This window comes from Zootoca vivipara, chromosome 3, assembly GCF_965207765.1.
Source record: "Zootoca vivipara chromosome 3, rZooViv2.hap1.1, whole genome shotgun sequence".
NCBI classification, from domain to species: Eukaryota; Metazoa; Chordata; class Lepidosauria; order Squamata; family Lacertidae; genus Zootoca; species Zootoca vivipara.
The window spans coordinates 101,577,389-101,600,732 of NC_142586.1; the positions used below are offsets into that span (position 1 = coordinate 101,577,389).

At 43.3% G+C, this 23,344-nt stretch overlaps 1 protein-coding gene across 1 annotated transcript in view; it reads right to left on the minus strand.

Annotated features, from left to right (window-relative positions):
* TTBK1 (tau tubulin kinase 1) overlaps positions 1–23,344 on the minus strand; it is an 84,237-nt gene that overhangs the window by 5,467 nt on the left and 55,426 nt on the right. The gene's annotated exons all lie outside the window — the stretch shown is intronic.

Genomic DNA, 23,344 nt, shown 5'->3' on the forward strand with positions numbered 1-23,344 from the left:
TGTCAGTGTGTGACAGCTGCCACATCCCAGAAATGGCTTCGACAGGCCGGCTAAACCAGGTGAAGGTAAACTGATGGATCTTAAAACTTTGGCGAGTTAGGGACTTTCCTGCATGCAAAGACAGGCTCTGAGTCTGGAGGATTGGGCGGACGACACCAACAGCGGGCTCAACAGTCAAGAAGGGCACCACATTCTATTCTAGGCCCTTGTGTCCCTTCCTAATGGCTCACAGAGGCAGCAGCTGTGCCAAGAAGCTGGAAAACTAAATGGATTAACCAGGCAGCAGTGAGCAAGAGGAGTTTTAAAAGTACAGTAGTACCTCTACTTACAAATAACTCTACTTACGAATGTTACTACTTACGAATGGAACTCCGTCCGCCATCTTGGATGCAGTTTAGATAGGATTTTTTCTGCTTATGAATTTTTAGATAGGGTTGCTTCGACTTACGAATTTTTCTCCCAATGCATTCCTATGGGATTCGACTTACAATTTTTTTCTACTTACGAATGTGCGTTCGGAACACATTACCGTGGTACCTCTACTTACGAATTTAATGCGTTCCGAACACATATTTGCAAGTCGAAAAAAATTGTAAGCCAAATCCTATAGGAATGCATTGGGAGAAAAAAATTGTAAGTCGAAGCAACCCTATCTAAAAATTCGTAAGTAGAAAAAATCCTATCTAAACCGCATCCAAGATGGTGGACGGAGCTCCATTTGTAAGTAGAAAAATTCGTAAGTAGAGTTGTTTGTAAGTAGAGGTACCACTGTAAATTCGTAAGTAGAGGTACCACTGTATGGGGCGTGGGTGAGGTTGTCTTACCATGACACCCCCTTCTCAGATAAAGCCTGTTTTTCATTTTGGGATTAGCAACCAGGGGAAGAGACATTCCTAGACTTCCTAGACCAGTGTTTCCCAAAGTGGGCAATATCACTCCCTGGAAGGGAGCTGGAATGATCCAGGGGGGGCAGTAGTAGTTTTGGGTGCAATTGGGGGCGTTGAATTAAAGACCTCCTTCTTTGGAGGTCTTTAAGCAGAGGCTTGACAGCCATCTGTCAGGAATGCTTTGATGGTGTTTCCTGCTTGGCAGGGGGTTGGACTGGATGGCCCTTGTGGTCTCTTCCAACTCTATGATTCTATGATTCTATGATTCTAAGGGGGCGGTGGAAGTATAAAAAAAGAGAAGGAAATTTTTGAAAAATCATTCGTATTTAATCTGTTGTGTAATGACGCTTACTACCAGTTTGGGCACCATTGCAGGACAGAAATGCCTCCCCTGGGTCCAGCGGTCGTGCTGGAGGCAAGGAGTTTTCCTGGGCTTAGGTGAACCTTTTACGGCTTCACCCAGGAAATGGGTCACAGCTTGCCTGTCTATTTGGCCAATGGCAGGCGAGCTGAGGCACCAGCCCTTCCCCTGGGGTAGATCGGACTGAGCCGGCAGGTAGATTTCTGGGGTGGGGGTGGGGCGCTGAGTAATTATTATTTTTAAAGGGGGCGGGGCGGTAGGTTTGGGAATCTCTATCCCAGACTGTACACAGCACAGCCGCCAAAACCTTTAAACCCAGCATGACAACAGCTGTAACAAGCAGAACCGAGCTCTGTCGCTGGAGGTTCACAAAGGAGAGCCTTTTATCCGCTGTGAAAGGTTTGACAGCTACAGCCATTCATGGGCCGGGAAAACCTTGCCATGGTAGTTTATGCATTGGTTACTTCAAGACTAGGTTACTGCAATGTGCTCTGGGTGGGGCTTCCACTTGATCCGGAAGCTGCAGTTAGTGCAGAATGCTGCCGCATAATTACTGACAGGAGTGAGGCCTTGCCAGCATATAACATCTGTGCTGAGAGAACTGCACTGGTTGCTCATTTGCCACTGGGCCAAGTTCAAGGTGTGACAATTAGTGTATAAAGCCCTTAAGAGCTTAGGACCAGTTTACCTATGAGATTGCCTTACCACATTCAATCGCTTTGATCGGCAGAATTGGTGGTACTACAGGGGCCACGTAATACCTGTTCCGCATTTGTAAGAACATAATCTTATTGTGTGGCAGCACCTACACTTTGGAACTCCCTGCCTATTGATACCAAGCAGGTGCCTTCAGCCTGTGCTTTTTGGTGCCTGCTAAAAAACCATTTGTGTTTACACAAGCTTATCCAGATGCTGATTGGGTTGTTGTTTATTGGGTTGTTTTTTGTTTTTATCACGCATTTTGGGTTTTTATACTGTGATTTAATGTTGTACCCCTGAGACCTGTGGGTATAGGTGGTATACAAATTTAATTTAATAATAATAATAATAATAATAATAATAATAAATAGAAAGGGGATGTGAATTGTAACCTGTTTCAGTATTCTAACTTTTTCTGTTTTAAACGATGCTTGTGATTTTTTTCTTGATAATTTCTTTATCTTTTCGTACAATGCTTTGAAGCCCCCCGCCCCTTACAATCAAACAGTGTGTAAATTTTATGAAATAAATAAGGTAGTTAAACTATGGAACTCCCTCCCATAGGGGCAGCAGTGATGCCCACCAACCTTGATGTCCCGAAAAGAGTATCAGACAAATTCATTGACAGCTACTAGCTCACGATGGTTATGTTCTGCTTCCACAGCTGGAGGCAGACATGTTTCTGAACACCAGTTGCTGCAAACTTTAGGAAGGGGAGAGACGCCCTTGTCCTTGAATCCTGCTTGTGGGTTTCCCACAGGCACCTGGTTGGCCACTGTGAGAACAGGATGCTATGCTAGATGGGCCACTGGCCTGATCCATGTTCTTAACCCTCTTCTTACGTTCTTAACCTCAAGACCACTGAAGTCACTTTTTATAGCCTTTCTTCTAGCAAGAAGAACCAAATGTGGCCTGACAGTCCACTCTATCCAGCCTTCGGGGATTTCTCCCAGGCCAGCCATGTTTAAGCCTGGACCTGCTTTGCCCTATAATAGCTTAGGTGCTTTTACCTGGCAGGGATGTGGCCTTGAGCTGTAAGAATGACTCTTTTTGCAGTTGGAATGTATATTGTAACAAAGTTAAGAGTCGCATTCACTGCTCTTCCCGCTTATCCCAGTGGTCAAAAATCTGCCGCTGCCCTGCCTCTTGTGCTCCATTCTAAATCATAGGTGTGCCGTCCCATGCAGCACCCCCAAGGCTCCGCACCAAGTGTGACCAAAGCAGTTGTGCTCCTCTAAATCCACCTCTGCTTTTGCCTCTGGGTCCACCCAGCATTAGCATGCAGAAAGGTTGCTCACAAGGGAATGAAACCCTTAGGATGAAAAAAGTGCCCCGCCAATTATCTAGAATCAGAGTAAGCTGCTTTTATGGAGTCAGTTGTTTTGCCGATCAAGCCCAGAATTGTCTATTTTGAGTTGCAGCGGCTGTCCAAAGTCTCAGATAGATGAGACAATGAGCAGGGGGGGTTATTAGTGGAACTGCTGAAGGAATGATGACCAGTTGAGAGAGAGCAGTGTCTCCTGTACTTGTGGTGTGCCTCTTGCACTCCTGGGAGTACATTTGTCCAGCAAGGGTGATCTCTTCCCCCGCCCTGCCCCACCCCACATAGCACAGCGCTTGCAATTTGCCTAACCGTATGGGTCAAACCCCTTTATTCCTCTGGCCAATTCTTTAAGTCACTCCAGAACACTGGGTTTTACTTTGTGAGCCGATAGTTCCAAGGAAGTTGGTGTGGGTGCAGATGAGTATCTTGGGAGAAACTATATACCCCATGGTGTCAACTTTGCCATATGAGTTGTGCCCTCAGCTGAAGTGAGTGACATCACCAGTCAACCTGAGGCAGCAGGCACACTAAATCTTGCCACCGCCCTTGGTCTCAACATACTGGCATGCTCAGAGATTGCTGTAATCTTCTCCACGGTACAGTAGGGGCTATCACTGGAGCTCTCCCGTCCGAAGACACAGGGAGAATAACTTTCCAGGCACTGCACAGAACTCTCCCCAGTTCCTAGAATAGGAACGGGGAAGCTGTTTTCTCCTCCATCTCTGCTATGAGGAAGATCAAGTTGTTGACTACATCCCAGCTGGGGTGGGGAGATGAACCATTTTCCATGCTCCTCCCTGTCCAACAGATCACTAGGGAGCTCTGGAAGGAAAAGGTGGGGTGTGTGTGTGTAACAGAATCGCAATATAGAGTCCAGAGGAACTCCAGAGGAACTCTACTCTGCAGGGCTCATCAAGCATAGTAGGGGATTTCCTACCCACAGTTGAAGTCAGAGGTTAACTCTGTCTTCCCTCAAGAGGCGGTGATATCCCAGAAAGGAAAGACTTTGCCCTGGTTACGTATTGGGGGGGAAACAAAAACAAAACAAATGTGCATGTACACTAGCACTGCCCAATGACAGAGTTCTTGCATATGGATCTGCAAGTTGCATAAGAACAATGAAAGTAATTTTTTTCCCAGTGAAGGTCAAACTCAAAGAAAAACAACCATAATGAAGTTCTGCCTTTGATTCTTTAATAAGGTTTTGGTAGTATACAAGCTTTTTTTCCGATTGTCTGGATACATGGATTTAAAAAAGGCACAAAATCCATTGCACAGCTTCGGTTTAGTTTTTTGTTTCTTTTCCTTTTTTTTAGATGAAGTTGCTTGTTAACTGTGATTTCAAGTGTAGGATCTTACAGTACTCTGCAGCATTTACAGCGTGTTCTACATACCAGTAATTCAGTGCATGCTTTTATACATGAGACAGAATTAAAATTCTCTCTCGCCTTTAGCCTCTCTATATACACAAATAATACAGTGCTTTTATTGTGAAAAAAAGCTTCAATATTTTTTTATTCTTCTTGCATGCTCGGTGCGCCCGGGAGAATAGTGCAAGCATATTATACAATGTTATTGCAGTACAAAAGGGTGAAGGGGTGGGGTGGGGATTTGGGGGTGTTACCTTAGGATCTTGCGGGGAATACACGCAAAGAATAAAAAGGCTCAGGGAAAACAAAACTTTTGAACCCCTTCAGGCAGCTTGGTCCTTCCAGGCTAATTCCTGCTCTCCCTAAGTTTAAGGTAAAACATGCCACTCTCCCAGGGAGAAGGGCCTCCATGCCTTCCTCAGCTTTGATGCCTTGGCAAGTGCTCCTGCTTAATATATTTATGTCCTTCTGCAGTGACTCCAAGACAATCTAGTTCCTGAGGTTTTCAAGGGGCTTTCTTAACATTAATAATCAGCTGCCCATGCAAAAAAACAAAATAAAATAAAATGCTCAAGATATCCAAACTAACATTTTGAAAAAAACAATTCCGGATGCACCTGTGCTCTAAGACAAGAGGCAAAGGTAATGTAGTTGGCTGTAGGATCACACACTCTCTTTTCAGAGTGATTCCCCCCCCCCATTCTGACTTAATTCTGTTTAGGGTATACACTGAAATAAACTCCAGTGCTGGAGTGAGCGCGATCCCACAGCCTGTTCCTGATCTCTCCAATGTTGCTCAAGAGATTGGCTACTTTCTGTGTCTGGCCCTTTAAAGTGATGAAAAGTGGCACACTGACTTGGGAGTGAGTCAAAGTGAATTTAACGGCACTCACATCTGACTAAACTTGGGTGTACACGTTGCATAAACAGAACAGAAACAAAATAAATCCAACCCTGCATCCTTTTATTAAAATCTCACCGCCAACTGAACAGTAGCAGCAAGCCTGCAGTTTTAGGAGGTAAGGCAAAGCAGGGATATGCTGGTCCCTGAGGATTTTTATTATTAATTATTATAACTGCGTGCCTGGAAGCTGGAAGGCCTGAGAAACAGAAAACAAGCATCCGAAACTGGAAGAGGCCTTAGCCCTGAGAAATGCAGCTGGCAAACCAACAATTAAGAATCCAGCTTTCTCTAGTCAGGGCCTTAGCATATCCTGGAAGCAGCATAATCCTTTGCCAGCAGAATAGTATGTTTAGATAGGACTTGGGAGACTTGGGTTTTGAACCTCCTGGGAACCATGGACCTTGTGTGATTCCTGCCTTTTGAAATATAAAAGGCATCGTGTCTTCCAGAAGAAACTGCACAGCGGAGCTAATACTTTGCTATCAGATGCTACAGTAGTTATCCCTTCACTGGCTTTTGTAGTCCGAGGGCAGGTCTAGATGGTGCCTCCCCTCTCCTGGTTCAGCACTGCAAGTGCTGCACAACCAAGAAATGTGAACCCACCAGAAGGCACCTACTGTCCCATTACTCCCTGCTGAAGACACCCACTGCTCTGCAGATTACACAAGCCCATGCTGGCTATCCATGGCTATCCCTTTCACACCATATAGCCCGATGAAGCACTAGCAAAGGCTACAATGTTCACTGCATGGATCAGAAGTGCTGAAACTAAGCCCAGCTGGATTTGCCCTTATTGGATCATACCATTCATTTGTTGCTCTATTTTATTGGGGGGGGGCAGTAAAGCAGATATGGAAGAGAGAAAATTTCATTAACAATTGTTCTTGTCTCTACCTAACAAATAAAGAGGACACAGAAAAATAATCTGGGAAATATTGAGAGTGCTGAAGGTGACCTTGACCTTGCCTTTCTCAGGAAGGACCAAAGGGAAGGGGCAAGTAAGTGTCCCATGAGCATCTTTCTTATTCCATTGGTAACATGGAGCAGCTTTTGCAATGTGGGTACATTTCATGTTGGCAGATCACCTGTCTGCACTTGCAATGAGGTGTTGATAAGGAAGCTCTGTGATTTCTTATAAAGAAAGATATAATTATGCCAGGTGCACTGAGGTGACAGGACCCAACAGAAAAACACATCACGTCATAAAAAATGGGTGGGGAAATTCAGAAGCGCAAGTTTTTGTATCTGAATGTTAAGTTGCATGCAAGGTGAATGCAAAATGGAGGTCAACTTTCAACCCCCAGGTTACATGGTTTTAGCAGCTTGTTTTTAAAAAAGTACATTCAATAGAAGATCATTTTCTCAATGGTTTGAGTAGTACAAAGAAGGACTTTCAATACATCAAATGGAGAATTAGAAACATTTCCTATAAATGTCATCTTTGTGCTGTTTCGTGGAACTGCTGATGCAGATCTAAATGTTATTATAGTGACCCAGAAAGTGATTAAATGGTAAGAGTCTAACAAGGTAAGATAAGAGTCTAACAAGGAAAGGAGCTAGAACAATTGACTGATTGCTTACCTTACTAGGCAACATTACACAAAACACACACCCTACCAGATTCATACTGTTGTGGGGAAAGACAACACCCAATGAATCACAATTCACAGTGTCACACAGCTTCAACCAAGCACTCTTGTACAGAAAGATAGCTGAAAGGGCATAGGGTGCAAGTGGTGCAAGATAATGCAGGACAAAACTATGATGGCCTAAGTCTTCAAAAGTCTAGTCCATTTGACCCGATGCTAAATCAGATGAGAAGCTGCACCGCAACCTCAGCAGCTCAGAGGACCAGGCTTGAGGGTTCCAACCCCAGTGGAAGTATACAATTTGTGCCCTTCTTCCAGCACTGGAATATGATGGTAGCATCAACAGCTGCACAGGTGCCTAACCCCTGGCACACTGGGGCAGAGCCAGCAGGCAGCACTCTACATTGCCTGCTAAGAAAATGTGAACATCCCAGCAGCCCCTTCATCATTAGCACAGCTCTAGGGTTGGGTGACGGGGGTGGATTTTGTTGGTAGTGTGTCTTTTATAGTAAGGAGAAGTGGGGTAGAGGGGTGGCGATTGTGATCTACGGATTACACATACGGTACCACTTTGTTGCTTCAGGAAAACTGCCAAAGTGATTTTTCATCTATCTGACTGAACTACTTTCTTTGCAATACTAAATTCAAAAACAGGGCTTGCATACTAAGACACTGCCTTCCCAGCACCAGAAAAGCTTGCCACATACCATTGTAAGACATATCAGGCTGACAACAGCTGTTTGTGGGCCTTGGACACAGCGCATCCACGTCCAGCCAAAAAAAAAACAGAAGATCCAGTAGTTAAAACAACAGCAGCAATGGGGCAAATATGAGAAAGGGGAACACACTATTTGGTTTTTAATATGGCCTTCATTTCCATAACCTGCCAAGGTGCACCTGTAGCTCACATCATAAAGAAGGAGCGGGTTAAACAGAAGGTAGCCAATTTGGAGAGAAAGAGGAAAGGGAAACCACCCACATTCTCAAGCACAGGAAAACTGCAACAGAGCACTCCTGTTGCATACCCACAAAGATCAGGAGAGAAACAATGGTGGGCAAGATATGGACTGAGGCACAAAAGCATGTCACTTCAAGCAGCAGGCTGGGGTGCCAGGTTTATTCATAGGTATATATGCTAATCTGCTTCCTGAAATAACGAAAAGCTGGGACACTTACTTGCCAGTAAAATCTCCCTGTGTGTAAAAACACAAGTCATCCCAATGGCAGGTTGGCAAGCCTATTCACAAGTAACATTACTCATGGGTTGGTGAAGAAGCCTGACTTAGAATAAGGGACATTGCTCAGTGTGTTATCTATCCCAAAACTGGGATGGTGGGGTTGCGGGGAATGCAGAAAACTTACTACACTGGCGAAGTACAAATTTTGCTGCTACAAAACATGGAAGCAGGGGCCTAAGTATCACACATCACACATGCATTGCACGCCCGGCCCCCTCCATATTGGGGAACCTGGTACCTCTGTTCACAACCAACCCATATGAATGAACATTAGCAATTCTGTCCTCTCCCCCTGCCACCACCTTATTCAAGTATTCACACACTAATGTGTTGAACAAGCAATAATGGCACATGGAGGAAGCACCATCAAACTCATGAGAGAGGAATGAAGCACCACAGACTGTAGTGCCTACTTCAGACACCTGCACAAAAAGATACATCATTGGGAAGCTCAGACAATTTCATGTCAAAGGAGCAAAAATGAAAGATATTTCACAGAATCTTTGATACTGGATTCACAGTAATGGATCTATGGTGTAGTTTAACACACACATAAAACAGAGATCCCAACCTTCTTTGGATATTAATGAACCCTGGATGCTTTTTTTTCTCGTCCAGCCAGAATAGCATCACCAGGTCCTGCATACACTCCAATTGCATTCTTCTTTCTTACATCTTCTCTAGAGCATCAAATTCACTCTCATTTCACAGCTTATCACAAACTGGAATATAGCAGCATTGGGACTGTTGAATCAAATTGCCCTTTCCTTCCATTAGAGGTGGAGGCATTTCAACAGCAGAACAAGGATTTTTATTATTATTATGGAGTAGCTATGTTAAATATATAAATAAATACTATGCATATATATACAAGTGTGTACATGTTTTTGTAAAGCACTTCAGAACATTTGGGATGAAAGATGCCATAAAAAGCCAATATTTCATCATATATACATCATATGGAGGAACTGCCTGCATGTTGTCTTGCAAGCCATTCCCAAACCATAGGCTGAGTTGCTGCAGAGTTATGGAATGTTCACAAACATTCCAATTTGTAAGAGGAGAGTGCCATTCAAAGTATGTTGACTATCAGAGCCACTGCTCTGAAGGAAACCAAAGGTTTGCCTGGGAACAGAAACTAAGGGAATGCCAACAAGAAACTGGATTTGTGTGCTACTGAGAGGAAGGGGACAAAGAGGCAAACAGGGCTGATAAACTGAGTGCAAAGGTCCCTAGAGACAGGGTAGTTGGAGGATGGGGCAGCAATAATGAAACATGGTATTGAGAAGCAGATGGAAGAAAGGGCAGAGACTGCAGGAAAATGAAGTAAAATAGTGTGCTAGGGGGGAAACCTCATAAAAGGCCTACTGGCAAATGGAACTGTTGTTATAGGGAAGACAACAGAGGGGCAAGGGACTGAGTAAGGAGCTGAGGGACGAGAAAACCAAGAAGGTAGTGGTGGTCATTTATCGTATCAAGTCAAAACAGAGCTGTGGTCTCCCTCTCACATGAAACTTTCACGCAAAATAATAACTCAAATTTTATGAGCAACTCCTGTGTTTATTGCTCTTTGCAGTTTTTGAGAAATAAACAATCCAATAGTGCCCACTCATCTGTGTGGATGAAAAGATTTTTGTCTTTATGAAGCACAGAGCAAAAACAATCCAAAAAGCTTTGCCCTGTATATTCTCATAATCTAGAGACCTTTGAAACAAAACTGAACACTCACCAAGACTCTGGTCCTCAACACATTACTCTGTTGGTGAGACATTGCTGGTGCAAAGCCCATTAATTGCAAATCAAGTTTGTGTCAGTGAGGTATTTTGAACTTCAAGCTGCTTGGCAGGAAGAAGCTATTATTTTGCAGCTCAGGCTTTGATGCAATGCATGCTGTATAAGCAAAACTGTGATCACTAGAGCTGGGTTTCTCCTGCAGGATCATCCTGAAGAGAAAATGTTGTACTAAAAATATGAGTACAGGAAGCTTTCCATTAACTAGCCTCCTCAACACATAAATTTCATTGCCACTGTATAGAATGCCATTTCTGGTGAGAGATTAGGAGCACTGGAACATGAGCCTGTGTTTACTTAGAAGCAAGTTTAATGAGTTTTATTGTAAAGGTACTGTGCATAGGACTGCAGCCTTAGAAATGGAGGGTCTATGATTTGAATGTGTGCACACACACAAACATATCAAGTTGAAAATGACCCCCCCCCGACTCAAAGGGATACTAAATTCTCAAAACTGGAGGATCAAAACCTCTTATTATTCTGTTCCATAGGCTCTTATCTAATCCCTTAGAATGGCAAGAAATGCTTCAAAAAATAAAACTAAGTAGGAATGGCATGGATAAAAACACACACAGACATACATAATGATATTTTGAAAGGAGAGAGAACTGTTATGCGGAATTAAGATAAAATCTGGAGGAAACCAAAGAAAATTCTGCTGGCGAGCAAGTAAAATTAACAGAATTTATCTCAAGTTAAGACCAGTACTTGGCTATGCATATAAATGATATTGAGGCAGCCTTAAGTTTAGACTTTCTTCTCTTGGAAAACGGAGTGTTTGAGAATGTGAGTGTGTCTGATATATGTACTGCTCTGAATCTCTTATCATTTCCTAAGTTTTAGTTGTTTGGTTTTTCCCCATTCTAAAATCTAAGAGAGGTATGTCGTGTGGAATTTGTCTGGTGGCCCAGAAATGCTCCTGTACATCTGAAAGATTCAGCAGTTTTCTCCTGGGACTCCCCCCCCCCTTAAAAACACACACACACTATAATCAAATTGAAAACAGTCCCATTATTTTTGTTTAGTCTGACATCACCACTTATGGCAAGCACCACTGCAGAAAATGGCAGGAAGGAATGCTGCTGGGCAGACTGCAGCCAAGTCTCTAGCTGAAAGGGTATACCATTATCAAGTTCTAAATGGTTAAAAGGGGCTGTGCAGTAAGTGTGTCAAAAAGCACACATCTTTCTGCTTTGAAAAGAAAACTCTCATATTGATAAGCTTGCTATCAATCGCAATAAATGCTTTTAGAATGCACCACTCATTTGGAGCTGAGTACTGAAGAGCAGACCTTTGAACCTAGCTGAAAATCTCGTATCTGCTACCCCCTTCACCTGGCCTTTGCTTAAAATCATGACCCTGGTTGGCTTGCATTTGAGTTACTTTGACAAAAAGCACTTAGTCCATCCCCTTAGGGCCACGGAACATGAAAGGCTCCTGTGCAGCAATTAAAACCCAGGCAGGCTATAGAGGCAATCTATTGAGCCTCCTGTTGTTGTTTCTTTACTCTAGATGAGAGTTCCATCACACTGGACAGTTTTGCAGAATCTGCTCTTTTGATGAGTAGGAGAGCACAGCAAAAAGCACAGCAATAAACAAATAAATGTTTTTTTAAAATAATAATGTTTAAGTCAGTTGGGATTTGGAGGCCCAATTCCAGTGTGTTGACCATTCCAAGCTGGCATCTCTGTGGGGCAAGCCTTAATTATTTTAAAATCACCCCCATAATAATTATATATAAAAAACCATGCTATTAAGCCCCAGAAAGCTCGATAGCACAAAACCAACTACTACACCAGAACCTTCAATATTCTGGTTCTTCAACCTTGGGCAAAGTTTCAGTCTTATGTTTTGTGAATCTGCTCTTAGCACCTCAGCATCACTCAGCTCCTATACTGTTCAAGAGACCTGAATCAAGCTGGTTCATGGTATCCCAGTTCAGGTCAGGATGATATCCAGTTAATGCTAAACAGAACTTTCATTTAGGACAGAGGGACATTTTAACAAGTCTGTGCACATCAAAGAGGCTCACACCTTGCAGTGGGGTAGGCAGGGTGGTTGGAGGCTAACTGACAATTTTAAATCACACTTGAGATTTAAAGGCACCTCTTTTCTGGCTCTGAATAATCTAACCTAACCAGCTAAAAAGCAAGGGGTGGCTCTCGCAACCAAAATCTTGTTTTTTCATCCTGCTCGAATAGATTTTGGCTGATGAGACTTTGCCTTCTCCAGCAAGAGAAGCTGGATGGTTGAAATAAAAAGGAGTATTTTTTTGTCACTTTCCAAATTACAAATAATTATACTCGGTTTAAGTTGGTCAGTTCCTTCTTATACACTAGCTTGAAATCTGTTTCCCCTCAGAAATGTACAAAGCCAGGCCAGAGGCAAGAAGCTAGACTCCTTGTTTCTGAAGCCAGGAAGCCTTTATAGCAATCAATAGATGGGTTAAGATAAAAATTGTTATACTGTCATGCCTGGCAGATAGAGTTGGAAAAGAATAAGTGCAGGCGGATCTATGCAGGGTTAAGTGACAAAAATAGTCACAGAGTGAAGACAAAACCACAGGGGTGCAAGGGCTGCAGTCTGTATGCCTCACACAAGCTGCAATAAAAGTACTGTGATTTTGGCTGTCAGGGTGATTTGCAAATATGTCAGTGTAAATCCCTCTCAGCTCCTGAGCTCTTGACCCAAACTTCTCATGCGTGTTCACCTGAATCAAGGGCTGAGTGAAATCTGAGGGGAAGCACAAATCACAGATCAAGAATTTGGTACAGATTTTATCTGACTGGGAAGACAGCTCTGTCTGATACCTGCAGTGCCTCTCCCCTGTCTCCTGTCTGTTTGCTGAGACAGCCCTACGCTCGTCACCCCACTGCTGCAGGCCATCGCCACAGAGCCCTGATGTAAACCTCTTAATGCGTTACATGTCCATACTATTTGTATTCTCATCTTGAGTCGTGACGCAGCCTCGGGCCCAGCAAGCTGGAGAATGAGAGAGGTGGGTGTGCTGAGTCTCTGTGTTTTTTCTCTCTCGCAGGGGACTTGGAAGTTTACAGTACCTTTGAGGCCAAAGTTGTCTGGGATTCAGTATTGCATTAAATGGTGACACACTGGGCAGGTGGGCTCTATTATTGCATTACAAAGGCTGCTGCTTCCCCCGGTACAGGCTATGTTTTGTGTGTGAAGCGGGCCCACACCTGCTGGAGCTGGGATCTGGAAATGCGGAGGACAGAAGGCATGAGTCTGTGGTTTCCTGCTGTGAGGGGCATGTGCCTGCGGTGGGGCATGCGCACGGGGCTGCTCTCCGCCGAACGGCTGCGCTGTATGAAAGTGCCGCCAAGGTGAGGGTACTGTTCTGTCTCCAGGGTTGAGGAGGAGAAAACGGAGGACGCCAGTCTTCTGAGGGGGCTGTACCTCGGGAGGGAGTGCTGAGAATGCCTGTCCTCCTCCAACTGCAAAAGACCAAGAAGAGTGGAGGAAAAGGTGTCAGGCAAAGACTTGACTCGCCCCTGGCTTGTGCCGCGCATGCTGCAGAAATCTTCACTGGCGGGCGGCAAACCCTCTGGCTTTACAGGGCTTTAATTACAGCCTCGGGGTTCACCCTTACTAGGCTAACACCACATTGTTACTTGGAGAGGCCTTTTACGTGCAGCCACCAGCCCTGATTTAAAGCTTTTAATGTGCTACATCTTCAAAACATCATACGATGTAGGGGCAGGAGTTACAGTTATGCCCTACCATTAAACCTTCACAGAAGGGGAGAAGGCCTGAACTTCCGTTAAGGTTAGGAAACAAAACCTCTCTTCCTCACCTCTCTGTCACTCCCTCTCTCAACGTTCCCTCCCGCCAACTCAGAGATTGGTTAATTGGCAGTTTGGATACGTTTTAGTGTATTGCACTTGTTACAGCAAGGAGTGATCTAATTAAGCATTTTTAAATTAAGTGTTAATGAAGGGTAATACAGACATCTTGCAAGAAGGAAATGCAGTCTTTCAACCTATCAAATATGCTGCTTCAAGGTTTTCCTAATTCATCTTGATCTGCAACTCCACACGTATATGCTGTGAGCTTCACAGCAGTGGGCATAGCAAGGGCTGAAGGGGGCTCTGTCTAGCATGCATACACAACAAACCTGCTGCAAGTTTTACTGGTGCCTTGGAAGGTCAAGAAAAGGGAGTTGGGTGTCACCCCTGAAGGGACCTACCCACCATACCTTTCTTTCCTCACTTATTAGGCAACTTATTCCTCCTCTTCACTCTCCTTTATGCAAATGCTTACACAAACATACATATATTGCAGAAATCCCCAACTTACTCATTTCCCTTCCCTATCTCCTACCCACAGATGGTTCAAGTAGATCAATATGAGGACAAACTGAACATTCAGGAAAAACACAACAGTATAAAAATGTTGTGCTACTGCATTGCTTGAAATCAGCAATTGTGAATTAACTATTTGTGATAACCCTCGTTTTCAATTCCATCAATGGGGAGGAAAGAAACCTGCAAACTGCAAAGTGCATAGGCAATTAGATGGGTTTTCTGCAGTGTGCTGTGCTCAAAGACCCATCCCCTTGCTATGGCCAATGAATCAACTACTCTTCTTCTCCCATCTGCCCACAACCACACAGCTTTACAGAAATCACAAGACTGAATTTGTTCTGGGAGGAAGATTAGCTGGATCTAACTGCTTTCTGGAGGAACAGTTTGCCCAGTTTTCCCTTTAAAAAATCTCTCCAAAGACTTTGTGGCCTCCCGTCAGGAATCGTGTACTATTAATCCTCCCTGCATCACTAAATAGTCTCTTTTTATTGAATGGTGTCTACCCATATGGATTGCTTTGCTCAGAACACCTGTGGTTTCAAACAAAAAAATGCATCACATCAAAAAGTTACAAGAATTTTGAACCTTGAGCAGTAAGAGACCCCCTTGCAGGGGGAACAAGTGATGCCTCATAAGTGCAAGAGTCTTGTCATACTGACTAATACTTATATTCTCAGAGAGGCCACAACTTGACTACGTTGCTTTGGAAAGAATATTGCACAACACACAGTACAGGTTCAAGAGAACATCATCCATTCTTTTCATATTTTCCCAATATGGCTGTCCTGTTATTTACTTCGGAACGCCATACTTCTGAGACTTGAAGAGGAGAGAGAGAAAGAGAGGTGAAGTCCTGGCAAGATGAACACAAAGACATCTTAGCCTCACAGGAGAAGCCACTTCAAAGGGAATGACTTCCCAACTTAGATGGCTGAAACAATGTCAGAATGAGCTTGTGGTGTGTTTAAAACTTGGAGGGGAGTGCTATGATGGAGATAACTGGGGTGCAAGTGTGGCTAAAGGAAGTGGTCAAAATACTCATTGGGCACAAAACAAGGTGCCCAAGGAAACAATTGGTAGAGAACACAAGGGGATGAGGAAAAATGGAGCCAAGGAAGGAGGAGGGCAATTGGGGTCAAAAATGTACATAGGGCCTATAAGGCATAAGAACATCATGCTGGATGGCAAATCTAGTCCAGCATCCTGTTCTCACAGGTGACTTTAGGAAATCAGCAAGCAGAACATAAGCACAAGAACCTCTCCCCTTCTGTAGTTTCCAGCAACTGGTATTTGGAAGTATTACTGCCTCCATCTGTAGAGGTAGAGCATAGCCATCATGGCTAGTAGTCATTGATAGCCCACTACTCCATGAATTTACAAAAAGGACTGTGTGTGCACTACTAATAGAAATGAAGTGGCCCAAGAAGAGAGATCTGGAGAGTTGAGGAATGTGGGCCAGCAGCAAGGTGAGCACAGCGCTACTTGCCTGGAACTGAGACATTGGGCACTTTCAGACTGTTGCTTTCTCTGGGTGGGATTCAGTCACATACCAGTGAATTCAGGTTGCACAATTAAAGCTGAATGGGAGGTTTTGCGCATCAAACCAGCTTTCTCCAAAACCCTGATTTTTTTTGTGGTTAGGAAGATAAACTGGAAAGTGTAGGATGTCACTTGCTTTGATGCAATGTCACCTAACCTCCCAACAAACAAATCATAATGAATGCTCATTAAATGGTCAACTTTGTCTAATTCCTTGCAAAGAAATCAGGGAACATGCTCAACGAATAGATCATTGGGAACCGCTCACTGACAGCGCTGGCACACTTTTTAAAAGAGCTGCACAGAAAGGAAATCCTGCCAGTCGTAGCTTAAGCTGTCCCTGTAGCATTGTGACTTGGCAACCCTCAGCAGGCAACAAGGACTTAAGAGGCAGGGCTGGATTTCACATATTGTCCTCAACTAACGCAGGCAGCTAATTTGTTGGCTCTGGCATCTAGTAAATAATTGCATCAGCTGCCTTCAAACCACTGGGTGCCACTAATCTTCACGTTGCAACAGCCAGGCAGGATGGCAAGTCACAGAAAAGTTCTATAGACTGCAAGCTGACTAAGGAGAGACTGCATATTATAGAATCATAGAATCATAGAATCATAGAATCATAGAATCATAGAGTTGGAAGAGACCACAAGGGCCATCCAGTCCAACCCCCTGCCAAGCAGGAAACACCATCAAAGCATTCCTGACAGATGGATGTCAAGCCTCCGCTTAAAGACCTCCAAAGAAGGAGACTCCACCACACTCCTTGGCAGCAAATTCCACTGCCGAACAGCTCTTACTGTCAGGAAGTTCTTTCTAATGTTTAGGTGGAATTTTCTTTCTTGTAGTTTGAATCCGTTGCTCCGTGTCCGCTTCTCTGGAGCAGCAGAAAACAACCTTTCTCCCTCCTTTATATGACATCCTTTTATATATTTGAACATGGTTATCATATCACCCCTTAACCTTCTCTTCTCCAGGCTAAACATACCCAGCTCCCTAAGCCGTTCCTCATAAGGCATCGTTTCCAGGCCTTTGACCATTTTGGTTGCCCTCTTCTGGACACGTTCCAGCTTATCAGTATCCTGATATATTTCACTATGAAAGATAGGAAGGTTGTAGCCTTCCAAGATCTTATTATGAGATGGTCCCTCCCTAACCTAACTGCCACCACAGGGGCTTTTGAGGGACCATGTTGTCCTGAGGCGAGAGGACAAGCAATTATAGCTTGTTCTTTCTTTCCCTTTTATTGTAATTATTAGAAACTGATGCCTATTGTTGTAACTATACCGTAATTTGTGAGGCCTGCCTGAAAAAAATTAAAATAAATTTGCAGAAACTTATTGAACCCATTCTTCTATCCATATTTACTTTCTTCCCCTCCCCCCACCACACTCATTGTCAGGAAGAAAAATATCTGCTTCCCCAGTACTTTCCTTTGATGTGACAAAAAGTTCATGAATATGTTATGTAGCCTACCTATCTTTAAAAAGTTTCAATAAAAATACTCTGGATGGGGGGAAGCACAATATAAATGCCTTAAATAAATTAAGTTCAGACTGCCTTTTGTTTTTTGAACGTTTGGTAGTTATAACCCTATACAGGACAAACATCCTCAAGCCAATAACTCAACGGAGAAGTTGTACACTGTTCATGCACGAAAAGACTGATAATCAGGCACTGACTTCGCCTACATTTTGACCTGATTTTTTATCATGACTGAATTTTAGTAGAGATTGGGAATCATTGGAAAGCTGTACCCTGAACACAGCAGAAATCATTTTGAATCAGCATGCTTGTGATCTTGTTGTTGGCACCCATCTGACTTGAGAGACAATGGAGTACACCTCCAAGGGTGAAGCCCAACCACTGCATTAGCAGCACCAAAGTGACCTCCCCAGGGCGCAAGCCTGGGCAGTGTGTATGGAGATCCTGGGTTGCCCAGACAAGAAGACACACTTTGCGGTCTCGCTGATTTGGTCCAAAGAAAAGTAGAGCAATACGTTTGGCACCAGCTTGGCTGCAGGAGTTGCCAGAAGGAGGCATACAAGATGCCATCCAACCGTCTTAGGACTCCACTCTGGATTTGTGTATGGTTTATTCCTTAGCCTTTTCTTCTCCTGAAGATATCCCACTAGCTTGTATTTGCTGTTTGTTTATGCTATAAACAAGATTAATTCTGAAATTTTAAGAGAGGCAGACTTATGTGGGTGTCTATATGGATGCACAGCTAGCTATAAACATACTGCACATAGTGCCAACATCTTACACATGAATTAACTGTGTGACCAAAATGGTCTACAATAAATAAAAAGTACTACAGGGCACTTGGAAGTCCTGCAGACCACTGGCAAACATCCAGCTCCACAAGACAATGGCATGGTTTGCAGGTAATACAAAGCCATGCATGGTTGGTTTAACTTAACATTGATTTTGTTTACACATGCAAAGCCACCCCAGCAACAAACCAGAATATGAAACCATGGTTCTAAGTTGGCTTAAGAATCTCAGCTTGCTTCAAGCGTGACTTCTTATTATATCCATATATACTATGCCAGCTTAATTCTGATTTGTGTTGGCACCTGCCCCCAGTCAGTTGCCCAACTACAGAGGCATGAGGGAAGAGCAGGTAGAAAATGAAACCAACTTTAGGTAAAAAAAAAAAGCTGCTGTTACTTTGCTCATCTGTGAAACTACACCTGGCTTGTTCCAAAAACAGTGGTTAAAACATACCATGTCTTAGCTTTACATATGGAAGCCAGTGGGTTTGCAATGATTCTTTGGATGAAAGCATGGGTGAAACATCCCCCTCTGATCTATTGCAAAAGTTTGAGCACTGATAGAGTGATTCAAATTTATCCAGCATCTGAATACCCCCATGGATTAAATCCAGATAAAGGGCAGCCAGTCACCCAAACATCTAAAAATGTGTCTTCATCTCTCTTGAAACCTGGATTTGCCACATCACGCTTGCCATCACGGGATTATGTGGGTACTTCATGAAGACAGGGGTGCCTCTAACTCCACCATAACTTTCTGGTACTGCTGCTGTGGGCCTGCAATTATTTATTTGTGGAGTTCTCTTCTCCTCAAGGGTATTCACTGTGCATTGCCTCTGGTCTCATCTTGCAGTAGTATCTGGATCAAAGTCCTGCACTGAGCCAAGAGCGACTTTATCTGGCATAAACAGGAATATTCATCAACTGACTACACATGAGTAGAATGAAGTTTAATCTGGTGTACACTCCTAAGGATTGACGCTTTCATGACCTCCTACAGCAATTAGTTTCTAGCCAACATATGTGAAACTATTTATGTACATTATTTCGTACCTACCCTTCACCATATGGTCCAGGGGTGTGTTACAAAAATATAAAAATGCAATATTAAAATCAGCTAAAACAATTTATGGTGGGTCCTAAAAATAAGTAACTCAGACTTCAAAGGCCAGGTAAAAGAGGTGTGTCTTCAGCATATGACAAAAGCAACATAGCGAAGGTGCTGGGTACAGTTTTGTGGGGAGGGAATTCCACAGTTTAGGGAATTGTGTCCCCACTTCCAGGCTACCACACCCAACTAACAAGAGGGCCCCCTCTGTTGATCATAACACCCAAGACGGTCTGTAGGGAAGGAGCTTCTCTTTCAGATATTTGGGGCCTAAGTCATTTAGGGATTTGAACACTTATGTAAGCACCTTGCATTGGGCCTACAAGTTAGCTGGCAATCAGTACAGCTGTTTTAGAACAGGAGTTGGTAATTCTAAATGGGAACCCAAGCCAATATTCTGACTGCTGCACTTTGGACCAGTTGAAATTGCCAGTGTGTCTTTAAGAGCACCCCACAAAGAGTGTGCTACAATAATCCAATCTGGAAGTTAACAGAACATAGAGTACAGTTGCCAAATCATTTCTGTCCAAAAGGGGTAACAGCTGGAAATAGGCAGTCCTAGCCACTTCAGTGCCAAGGTTGGATCCAGGAGTATCCACAAGTTACAGAACTGCAACCCCATTCAGAACAGGCCACCTCCCCACCTTTTCGACACGACTCAGAACCCTGTTAACACCTCTGTCTTACCAGGATTCAGCTTCAATTTATTGGCCCACATCCAATCCATTACTGCTTCCAAACAGTGGTCTAACACTTGAACCGCATTGTCTGATTCAGATGGAATGGAGAGATGGAGCTATGCATCACCTTCACATTGATGGCACCTTTCTCCAAATCTCTTGAAACATCTCGCAAGGTATTAAACAGCATTTGGGGGGGGGGGAGCAAGATGTAACCCTGCAGGATGCCACAGAACCTCCATGGTGCCATAGCTACTTTCTCGAAATGGCTCCACTGTAATGCAGTGTTCCCAACCCCACTCTTGAGAGCTTTCTACAAGGATATCATGGCCAAAGATTTAAAAAGTCACAGGGAGGTCAAGGAGAATGAGCAGAGAGACATTCTCCCCATTTCTCTCCCAACACATGTAACCAAGCAGGGCAACAAAAGCAGTTTCAGTGCCATGACAAGACCTGAAACCGGACTGAAATGTGACCAGATAATCAGTTTCTTTCAAGCTTGCCTGAAACTAGGCTGTCATCATCTTCTCAAACACTTTGCCCCAAAAGGGGATATTTGCCACTATATATATATATATATATATATATATATATATATATATATATACGGTATATTCTTATATTCCTTCCCAAAGCTGAATAGTTCCATCTCATGGTCCCTCTCCCTTAAAATCCTACCTTTTTAAAAGTAATTGAAAAGTACTTGCAAATTTGGTGACATTAATAACAATACCAGGAAGATGAAAGGGAAAAATAGGGAATGTTTGGCTGCCACAAAATCAGTATTTCAGCATTTTTCAAAGAATAATTGAAACCACTGAAAAGGGAAATCTGGCCAGTAGCTTAAAAGCATTGTGTTCTTGTGATCCAGTGGCTGGAACTAGCAAACAAGTTTTCATTGTATTTGTTAATTAAAAGATCTGTAGACCACCCTTTAACAAAATTGATCCCTGGGCAGTTTAATTAATTAAAGGGACAGAATCGACTTTAAAAAGCAACATAGGAATGCCTCATGACATATTTGGAGACACTATTTTCTCACAGAGGATAAGCCTTTGCTCATCATCTATGTGACAGGATTAAAGGATTTTATGAACTCACAAGAATCCTATGCAACTGGTCTGGTTCATGTTATTGGTATCAAATTACAGAGAAACATCTACCAAAATCACAAGCCTGAAGCAGCTAGAACTTTCTTTAGTGAGATCTACAGTGAGCAAAATTCAAGTCTCAAAATGTCTGTGTGTGTGTGTGTGTGGTGTGGTGTGGTGTGTGTACACACCCAGGATAGTCAAAATGTTGCACAAATAGCATCTTCTCAACTTTAGTCCTGCCTATTATTGGCTTCCTTTGTTCTGCACCATAATGAAGATTGAATCACTTTCAGAATACAAGCAGCCTTTTCTTTTCCCCGTTCAACCACTGCCCCAATATCCACACATTTGTTCCCCTCATGATCTATGTATTAAGAGTTATTTGTGTAACTTCACAACACATTAATCCAATTATTAATGTTTAGAGCTCTGTTTTTTTACACAGCTATAAACTTAAGCAATGAGTTAGAAAACATAGATTATTCAACCAAATGCAGAAATGGCTTGATTCATGGAACAACCTAGCTATTGGATAAATAGTTTTTAAAGGAAACAGCTAGAAAGGTGTAATTGGGAACAAAGGAAACACAAGCAGGTATATTTGGAAGCCTGGTAAAGAAGTATGGCATTTTAGTTCATTTCAGCAGGATAACTGGGAGTCATTTACCATGTTCGTCTCTCTGGTGTCTACTAGATAACATTTTCCCTATAACGCTTAGCATTATTATAGCACTTCAGAGAGCTAAAAGTGCTTTGCGTACATTAGTTTAGTAATAACTCATTTTCTTTAGCTTACCCAAAGGATTGTTATGTGATGTCAGAAGTCCCTTTAACTTTCTATCACTTTATAGCATAAACATTCTGAATGGCAGTAATATTTGGGGGAAACTCCAGCACTGAAAGAAAACTGAATTGCTATTTCTCCCCCATATTTAACCTAACAAAAGTTATTATGATAACCCACTACTGTATGTTTCTTCCCCTAGCTTAAACAGGTCACCTATGTCATGATTCCGGCCTGATGAACCTGGACATGGAATGTTACTGGACATGGGCATTGACCTAGCTGAGGAAGGGACAGTCAGGAAGGAATGGCATTCTCCAGTAAGACTAGCTGCCCAATCTGGGGAGGAAACAGCTAGAGGAGAAACCGAGCCTCCAGACTCACAGCCAGCAACCTTCCCCACACCCAAGCTGCCAGCCAGAGGTTGCTGAAGATCTGCCCCAGGGATCATAATTACAGAGCTCCACTTACCATTTGTTTTCAACTATAGTACTACCTGCCCCGAGAATCATTAAAGTGCATCCCCCATTCTAATACCATGAAATGGTGGAAAGAATCCCCACCCCTATATCTTAGCCACTTAGCTGAAGCTGTTTTCAGTGAGCTCTGCTGTGGCCCAGCAAAATCCTTACAAATCTGCCTCATCCTGCAGCAGAGCTGAACAAGCTGTGTCCATGGGCTACGAGCATCCTGCAGCTTCACTCAATGTGACCTCCAACATACAGCATCCTCTGCACTCTCATACCCCCCCAGCACTTCTCATATCTTCACCCTTTCCCTAGGAACCTCCCATGTTTTCACTTGGTTCAAGCTGCCACCAAGAGGTGGAAGTGTAAAGACACAGGTAAGCAGTCAGTATGGAGCACATGTGAGCTTGGACCACCAACCACAGAGTGCAGTGACTAGAGTAGTGTTGCTTCCTCTGGAATGACACTCTAGGCACTACACAGTGGTTTGGACTTCAAACTCACATGTGCACATGACTGCCTGCCTACCTATGTCTCTTCTCTTTGCAGCACAGAAAAGAATGGAAACACAGAACAAGGAGCATAGGGGAGGGAGGTGGAAGTGGGGGATTTCAGAGGGGCAGAAATGGCATACAGGAACCTAACGGGAAATCCACTGAACATCTATGTTTTGACACTTTTTTGCATCGAGGAGGGTTCATGTCATCCCACTTTCAATGGTGGTCTTAATTAAATATTCTTGATGCTGGTGCCATAATAATACTTATATTGAAAACATACCTCTGGAATCTGGTACAGCAGACTTGCATTCTCTGTGACAGATTGGGGGTGGGGACGGTTTCCTAGAGATGATGACTTACACAATAGAAATGGGAACTAAAGCAAAAAAACGGTGCTTATTTTGAATGTCTTAC